Source organism: Salmo salar, chromosome ssa18, assembly GCF_905237065.1.
Source record: "Salmo salar chromosome ssa18, Ssal_v3.1, whole genome shotgun sequence".
Classification (NCBI taxonomy): domain Eukaryota; kingdom Metazoa; phylum Chordata; class Actinopteri; order Salmoniformes; family Salmonidae; genus Salmo; species Salmo salar.
The window spans coordinates 63,809,132-63,817,371 of record NC_059459.1 but is presented as its reverse complement, the minus strand read 5'-3'; the positions used below and the strand labels follow the sequence as shown (position 1 = coordinate 63,817,371).

At 41.5% G+C, this 8,240-nt stretch overlaps 1 long non-coding RNA gene across 2 annotated transcripts; it reads right to left on the bottom strand.

The window, feature by feature from the left end:
• Positions 1–5,314: 5,314 nt before the first annotated feature.
• LOC123728648 (uncharacterized) lies at positions 5,315–7,906 on the bottom strand. Of its 2 annotated transcripts, XR_006760281.1 has the most exons (7): positions 7,813–7,906; positions 7,387–7,486; positions 6,709–6,853; positions 6,484–6,575; positions 6,320–6,392; positions 6,161–6,231; positions 5,315–6,025 (listed from the first exon to the last, which is right to left on the bottom strand). It is a non-coding gene; the product is annotated as an uncharacterized lncRNA (long non-coding RNA). The 2 variants fall into 2 exon arrangements; XR_006760280.1 differs by having other exon boundaries at positions 6,484–6,853.
• Positions 7,907–8,240: the final 334 nt, after the last annotated feature.

Sequence of the window (8,240 nt, the reverse complement as noted above, 5' to 3'; positions counted from 1 at the left end):
ATAAATAAAAGTAGTGATGAAGTCAACCTCTCCTCCACTTTCAGCCAGGAGAGATTGACATGCATATTATTAATATTAGCTCTCTGTGTACATCCAAGTGCCAGCCGTGTTGCCCTGTTCTGAGCCAATTGCAATTTTCCTTAGTCCTTTTTTTGTGGCACCTGACCACACGACTGAACAATAGTCAAGGTGCGACAGAACTAGGGCCTGTAGGACCTGGCTTGTTGATAGTGTTAAGAAGGCAGAGCGTCGCTTTATTATAGACAGACTTCTCCCCATCTTAGCTACTACTGCATCAATATGTTTTGACCATGACAGTTTACAATCAACTCCAAGCAGTTTAGTCGTCTCAACTTGCTCAATTTCCACATGATTTATTACAAGAGTAGCAGCTCTGTGGTGGAACTCGCTTCACTTCAGTTTGTGTCTGACAGACTTGGCGCTCACGGTTCTCATACAATCGATTCTGGTTTGCAGTGCACATCCGTTAATAAGGAAGGGGTTAATGTTTGTTATCTACACACAATCAGTGTTCACACATCACCTCAACTAATTCCTGTAAATGCCTGGTTAGGTTCGGTAAAGGAGGATGTTGATGTTGAAGTAAAAATAAAATTCATGTTGAGATTAGTAGACTAGAGGGGTTGCATTTCACAAACCCAGATTACGCCTGGTTTTAATCCTGGACTATAAAGTGCTTTCAATGAAGACTTGTCTCAACATGCTTTTTTGTTTAGGTTAAGGATTAATATGGGTTTGTGTACCTGGCCTGCCTCCCAAATGAACAGAATTAGACTTATGAATGATGGGGGGTATTACTAGGCTATATGGGATTGTTTTAAGGTGAAACCAAGGATAATTTTGCTATTGGATTTTGAGTTAAGACAGTTTGAAGTATCAAAAAAAAACATTTTTTGACCTTACCGCTATTAGCCCATACAAACGCACTCAAAAACAAATTCACAACATGGAACAACAGATACTTCCATTAGATTTATTTTTGGGACTTTGTTCTGAAGTGTCTTTCCTATATCTGAGAGATATAAGATCAGGAAGCATTTTTTTAAAAGTATTTAAAACCCCTTATGTTTGCCACTAAACAGTCTCCATTTACTTCCGAACATTTTTTCGACGTACCGGGGGACTTTCACACAAGTCTTGTGAGGCCTTTGTGTATCCTAGAGCAAAACAACCATGTACGTGTTAGTAAGAGTCTCACCTTTACACACTCATGTTAGTGTGTAGCCCAAACTGTTCCTCCGCTACAGAAAGAAGTTGTCAGATCAGCCGATTTTCAGATGTCTCATGGTCTGACAAACACAGATCTAGCTCTGTCACCTTCCACCACAGAAACAGAAGTGTTACATAGGCGGTTGTGGTGGATTGAGACGCATCCAATGCAAAAAAAAAAACTCTATCTTAGATTACGGGGATTTTTTATTATGGTAATTCGATTTATGCTGGGGCGTGGACATAGACCTTAATAAGGGAAGTTCAAGTGGCAAAATGGATGGTTTTCAGTTAGACATTCTATTTATTTCCTCAACACATCACACTATTCTCCTCTAAACCCTATGGTACGGTGCACTGGCCAAGCTTCGAGACAGTAAGGCAGCGGGACAACGTCTGCAACATTCTGGTGCAGACAGACAAGACATTTACTTCAAAAGTCCTTGAACATTAGAGGCATCTACAGTCCCGTGAGAACAGGCACTGGCCAGATATGTGCGTGGGGTGGGTGTGGTTTAAAGAATACTCACTATTACCTGACAATTCTCCAATGAGAGTCAGTTAAAACTTATCTTCACTTAATAATGCATGCACCTGATAGCATGCACCTGATAGCGTAACTAAATATTGCTTATGGCTAGCAATCTTTAAAAACAACATTGAAAGGAGCACTGTAAGGCTAGCAGACGTTCAGAACAGGGCAAATAAGAACCATGTGTTCACAATCCTGCTAGGGCAGCAGAAACTATGTTGACCCTATTACAGTTAATGGACCTGCTATTACTTTTAGCTGAGAAAACAGCTGCACTTTGGTCATTGTTAGTCACAGTAGTTGCAAAATAATGATATTATCACCACATTTTTCTAAATCAAGTCAAGAAGTGCTGCTGAACAGCATTTTTGAATACGTTTCTAAGGCAAATATTTCAACACCTAATATTAAAAGTATGTTGTATGTACTGTATGAATTAATATGGTCTGAAACTAAGCAGGACTAACCAATCATACAAAATATTATGAAGGTGCATGCATAGTTCCTTCAGAAAGTATTCACATTCCTTGACTTTTTCACATTTTGTTGTTTTACAGCCTGAATTTAAAATTGATTAAAATGAGACTGTCACTGACCTACACACAATACCCTATAATGTCAGAGTAGAATTATGTTTTTAGACATTTTTACAAATTATAATTAAAAACTAAAAACTGAAATGGCTTGAGTCAACAAGTATTTAACCACTTGTATGGCAAGCCTAAATAAGTTCAGGAGTAAAAATGTACTTAATAAGTCAGATACTAAGCTGCATGGACTCGCTCTGTGTGCAATAATGGTGTTTAACATGATTTGTTAATGACTACCTCATCTCTGTACACCACACACACAATTATCACAATTATAATTATCACAATTATCTGCAGACATTGAATATCCCTTTGAGCATGGTGAAGTTATTAATTACACTTTGGATGGTGAATCAATATACAAAGTCACTACAAAGATACAGGTGTCCTTCCTAACTTAGTTGCCAGAGAGGAAGGAAACCGCTTAGGGATTTCACCATGAGGCCAGTGGTGACTTTCAAACAGTTACAGATTTTAATGGCTGTGATTGGAGAAAACTGAGAATGGATCAACAACATTGTAGTTACTCCATAATACTAACCTAAATGACAGAGTGAAAAGAAGGAAGCCTGTAAAGAACAACAAATATTCCAGGACATGTTTGCAATAAGGCACTAAAGTAAAACTGCAAGAAATGTGGCAAAGAAATGAACTTTATGTCCTGGATACAAAATGTAATGTTTGGGGCAAATCCAACATCACCGAACACCACTCTTCATATTTTCAAGCATGGTGGTGGCTGCGTCATGTTATGAGTCATCTGCAAGGACTAGGGAGTTTTTAGGATGAAAAAAAAAACAGAATAGAGCTAAGCATAGACTAAATCCTGGAGGAAAACCTAGTTCAGTCTGCATTCCAACAGACCCTAGGAGACAAATTCACCTTTCAGCAGAACAATAACCTAAAACCCAAGGCCAAATATACACTGGAGGTTCTTACCAAGACGGCATTGAATGTTCCTGAGTGGCCTAATTACAGCTTGACTTAAATCGGCTTGAAAATCTATGGCAAGACTTGAAAATGGTTGTCTAGCAATGATCAACAACCAACTTGACAGAGCTTTAAGAATTTTAATAATGTGCAAATATTGTACAATCCAGGTGTGCAAAGCTTTTAGAGACTTACCCAGAAAGACTCAAAGCTGTAATCTCTGCCAAAGATTATTCTAACATGTATTGTCTCAGGGGTGTGAATACTTACGTAAATTCAATATTTTTGCATTTCATTTTCAATAAATTTGCAAACATATCTTAAAACATGTTTTCACTTTGTCATTATGGCATATTGTGTGTAGATGGGTGAGGGAAAACACATCTACTTTCTTAAGGCACTCCAGAAGCCCAGCAAAGCATTAATATATCTAAACAAAATCCACAGATTGACATGGAAGGACATGAATGTTTGAAGGGTTAGGGAAAGGGGGATACCTAGTCAGTTGTACATCTGAATGCATTCAACTGAAATGTGTCTTCTGCATTTAACCCAACCCCTCTGAATCAGAGAGGTGTGGGGGGCTGCCATAATCGACATCCACATCTTCGGCGCCCGGGGAACAGTGAGTTAACTGCCTTGCTCAGGGGCAGGACGACAGATTTTTACCTTGTCAGCTTGGGGATTCGATCCAGCAACCTTTCGGTTACAGGCCCAACGCTCAGACTTACTAGTTAGTTAAAGTCTCTCATTCAGCTTACTGAATGCAAAATGTTATCAACATTGCATTCATGTTGCATTCATGTTGCATTCATGGTACAAATCTAATTAAAAGAGGAGAACTGATCATTCTAGCTTGCAGTGTTATACTAGGATGAACATTCAGATATACTATAGAACAATCCTGATGACATTATATAAAGTGCATTCGGAAAGTATTAAGACCCCTTGACTTTTTCTACATTTTGTTAGGTTACAGCCCTATTCTAGATTGTTTTAAAAAATTGTCATAAAAAACTGTTTTTTGAATTTTTTGCTAATAATAATTTAAAAACAAGAAATATTACATTTACATAAGTATTCAGACCCTTTACTCAGTACTTTGTTGAAGCACCTTTGGCAGCGATTACAGCCTTGGGAATGACGGTACAAGCTTGGCACACCTATATTTGGGGAGTTTCTCCCATTCTTCTCTGCAGATCCTCTCAAGCTCTGTCAGGTTGGATGGGGAGCGTCGCTGTACAGCTATTTTCAGGTCTCTCCAGAGATTTTCGATCGGGGCTCTGGCTGGGCCACTCAAGGACATTCAGAGACTTGTCCCGAAGCCACTCCTGCGTTGTCTTGGCTGTGTGCTTAGGGTCGTTCTCCCGTTGGAAGGTGAACCTTCGCCCCAGTCTGAGGTCCTGAGGGCTCTGGAGCAGGTTTTCATCAAGGATCTCTCTGTACTTTGCTCCGTTCATCTTTGCCTCAATCCTGACTAGTCTCCCAGCCCCTGCCACTGAAAAACATCCCCACAGCATGATGCTGCCACCACCACCATGCTTCCTAATAGGGGTTGTGCCAGGTTTCCTCCAGACGTGACACTTGGCATTTAGGCCAAAGCGTTCAATCTTGGTTTTATCAAACCAGAGAATCTTGTTTCTCATGGTCTGAGAGTCATTAGATCTCCTTTGGCAAACTCCAAGCGGGCTGCCATGTGTCTTTTACTGAGGAGCGGCTTCCGTCTGGTCACTCTACCATAAAGGCCTGATTGGTGGGGTGCTGCAGATATGGTTGTCCTTCTGGAAGGTTCTCCCATCTCCACAGAGGAACTCTAGAGCTCTGTCAGAGTGACCATCGGGTTCTTGTTCACCTCCGTGACCAAGGCCCTTCTCCCCTAATTGCTCAGTTTGGCCGGGCAGTCAGCTCTAGGAAGAGTCTTGGTGGTTCCAAACTTCTTCCATTTAAGAATGATGGAGGCCACTGTGTTCTTGGGGACCTTTAATGCTGCATACATTTTTTTTGGTACCCTTCCCCAGATCTGTACCTCTACACAATCCTGTCTCGGTGCTCTACGGACAATTGCTTTGACCGCGTGGCTTGGCTTTTGCTCTGACAAATGTTTTATTTAATCCATTTTAGAATAAGGCTGTAATGTAACAAAATGTGGGAAAAGTCAAGGGGTCTGAATACTTTCCAAAGCCGCTGTACATAAGCGATTTAACAGTCATAGTGCATTTGAGAACTCCAACCTTAATCCCATACCATTCAGTGCGGTCAAGTTCCAGCATTGGATTTCCAATTCGAGACACACATTCAGTACTGTCTTTGCATTGACCAGTTAAATAGATGTATACATTTCTCAGGATGGAGTCAGGTGTTATGTTCAGGAGTTGGCGCTATATGGAGGATAATATAACTGACTAAAAAGACAAAGAGCAGGGGTGGGAGAGATAGAGAGGTAGGTCAGAGAGGTAGAGTTCGGAATGGTAGGGAAAAGGAAAGAGGGGAGGCGGGGAACAGTTGAAGAGAGGGAGGAGGAGAGAGCGGGTAAGAGCAGAGTTGATAAAGAGGAAAGAAATAGGAGAGGAGAGAAATAAATGAAGAGGGAGGGAGGACAGACAGGGGGCATTTAGAAGCCCATTGAGCCAGAGGGGAGACCACCCCGCCGTTCTCCACCACAGCTGTAGAGATGGCCCTCAGGTTCTTGAAGATCTGCTTGGAGTTGCTGGGGCGCAGACACTTGCATGATCCTCTCATCGGCCTGACAGGAGAGGGGGAGAGAAATAGGGAAGTAGAAGAGAAGGGGAAGAAAAGGTTAAATGAGTATGATGGGTGGGAAAGGCAGTAGGAATACTTGTCTTCATCTATAATCAGACAGAACCTTGCACCTACACACCTCCATTACACCAGGTCTCACACTTCTTATGCTGGGCTGAGAGATGACCCTGACTCAGGGAACGGGGCGCCCTGGGAACCAAACACACACAGTGTGAAGATGAATGTGTGTGTGTGTAGGTGAGTGAGAGATTGTGTTTATCAGTGAGCTACTTTATACCTAGACAGGAAGACCACAATGGCGTACAGGTCAATGGCCCAGTCAGCGACTCTCTTCAGCACAAACTGCTCATCTGTAACAACGACAAACTTACAGTCATACAATCAAACATCGTTTTAATTGATACAATCACACAACTACCATATTCACCACCATTCACTCACCTAAAGTAGGATCCTCTTCCTGTGTTTGAGGAGCAGCTCTTCAACAATGGCTCCAAACTGCTCAATGGATGGAATTGTCTACAGAATACAGACTGAGAGAAACCATAAAGAGGCAGACTGAGCAAGATATATAACAGATATAAAAGACCAAGTATACAGGTATATAAACAAACATCCATTACATCCATACTGACAGATCAGTATGTCTCTCTCTATTACATTCACCAGTTCTCCACTGGTGGCCAGTTCTCCACTGGTGGCCAGTTCTCCACTGGTGGCCAGTTCTCCACTGGTGGCCAGTTCTCCACTGGTGGCCAGTTCTGGGTGAACAGTTCCCTGTAGTGTCAGCCCTGTGTCCAAACCGGCCTTCCTACACACAGAGAGAGAGGAGAGATGTGTTCATAAAGTGTGTGTGTGTGTGTATTGTATTTTGAAGGTGTGTGTATGCGCCACCAAGCTCTCGGTGAGTTCTCCAGCCAGCACCCCAGTGTTGCCCAGTGGTTTCTTCAGAGCCATCTATAGGCTCCTCAGCTGGTTACCAGCATTCTGTACATACACACTTTGTTATTTTGTATAGCTAGATTCACGTCTTAATGCTATAGTGGTGTAATGCTATAATGGTGGAGTAATGCTATAATAGTTATTGCAGCTAATACAGTCCATACAGGAAGTGCTATTACATAGCACAGGAAATGCTAATACAACAGTGCACTCACTATCAAACAGAAAACATGTCCTGTTCACAACAGTACAGTTAGTGACTTTACATTCTGATAAAGACTGCTGAGTAATTATCAGCACTTACACATAATTATTATTAGTAACAGAGAATTGTAGCCTCGTATGTCTTATCAAATCTTTGCTTCCTAGTATTCTACATATTAAACATTGAACCTCTGTTACCTGGAAACCGTTCAGTGCCACGAATAGCCAGATTATGACATTGGTCCCTTCGAAGATCCGTAAGATTCTTAGACGTTAGAACTTGCTCGACTCTGGAATCCTGTATCCAAGCAAACACACACACACAAACAGAACATGTCAAAATGTCAAGTTAAGGAGGAGGTTGGCTCTGAAAATGTAGCTAAGACTGACTACCAATACTCTTCATGCGTGAAGCTCAATTGAACAATTTAGACATTTTACTTTCTAAACTATGCCTTGAACAGTGAACCATTTGGCAAGTTGGATGCTGAACCATCAATATGATGCAACAAAGCCTGAGCTTGCATTGAGGAGGTTATCTGTGACAGTATCGCTCTGAGAAGACAGTGTTCACAGTGGAAGAACTATGATCTCTGTTCTGAAAATAGACCGGGTTATACATACTGTAAAGCAGTGGTTCTCAACTGGTTTCAATCGTGACCCAAATTAAAGCAGGTTGTCTTAGTCGCAAACCAATGTTGACATCGCAAAAAAAAAATCCCGAAACAGCAAGCTGGTGTCACGCCCTGACCTTAGAGTTCCCTTTTATTCTCTATTTGGTTAGGTCAGGGTGTGACTAAGGTGGGTAATCTATGTTTTCTATTTCTTTGTTGGCCGGGTATGGTTCCCAATCAGAGGCAGCTGTCTATCGTTGTCTCTGATTGGGGATCATACTTAGGCAGCCTTTTTTCCACCTTTAGTTTGTGGGATCTTGTTTTTGGTACTGTGCTGTATGCCCTACTGAACGTTAGGTTTTCGTTTGTATTTTGTTTTGTTTCGGTGTTCTTTTAATAAATTAAAATGTACGCCTACCACGCTGCACTTTGGTCCGA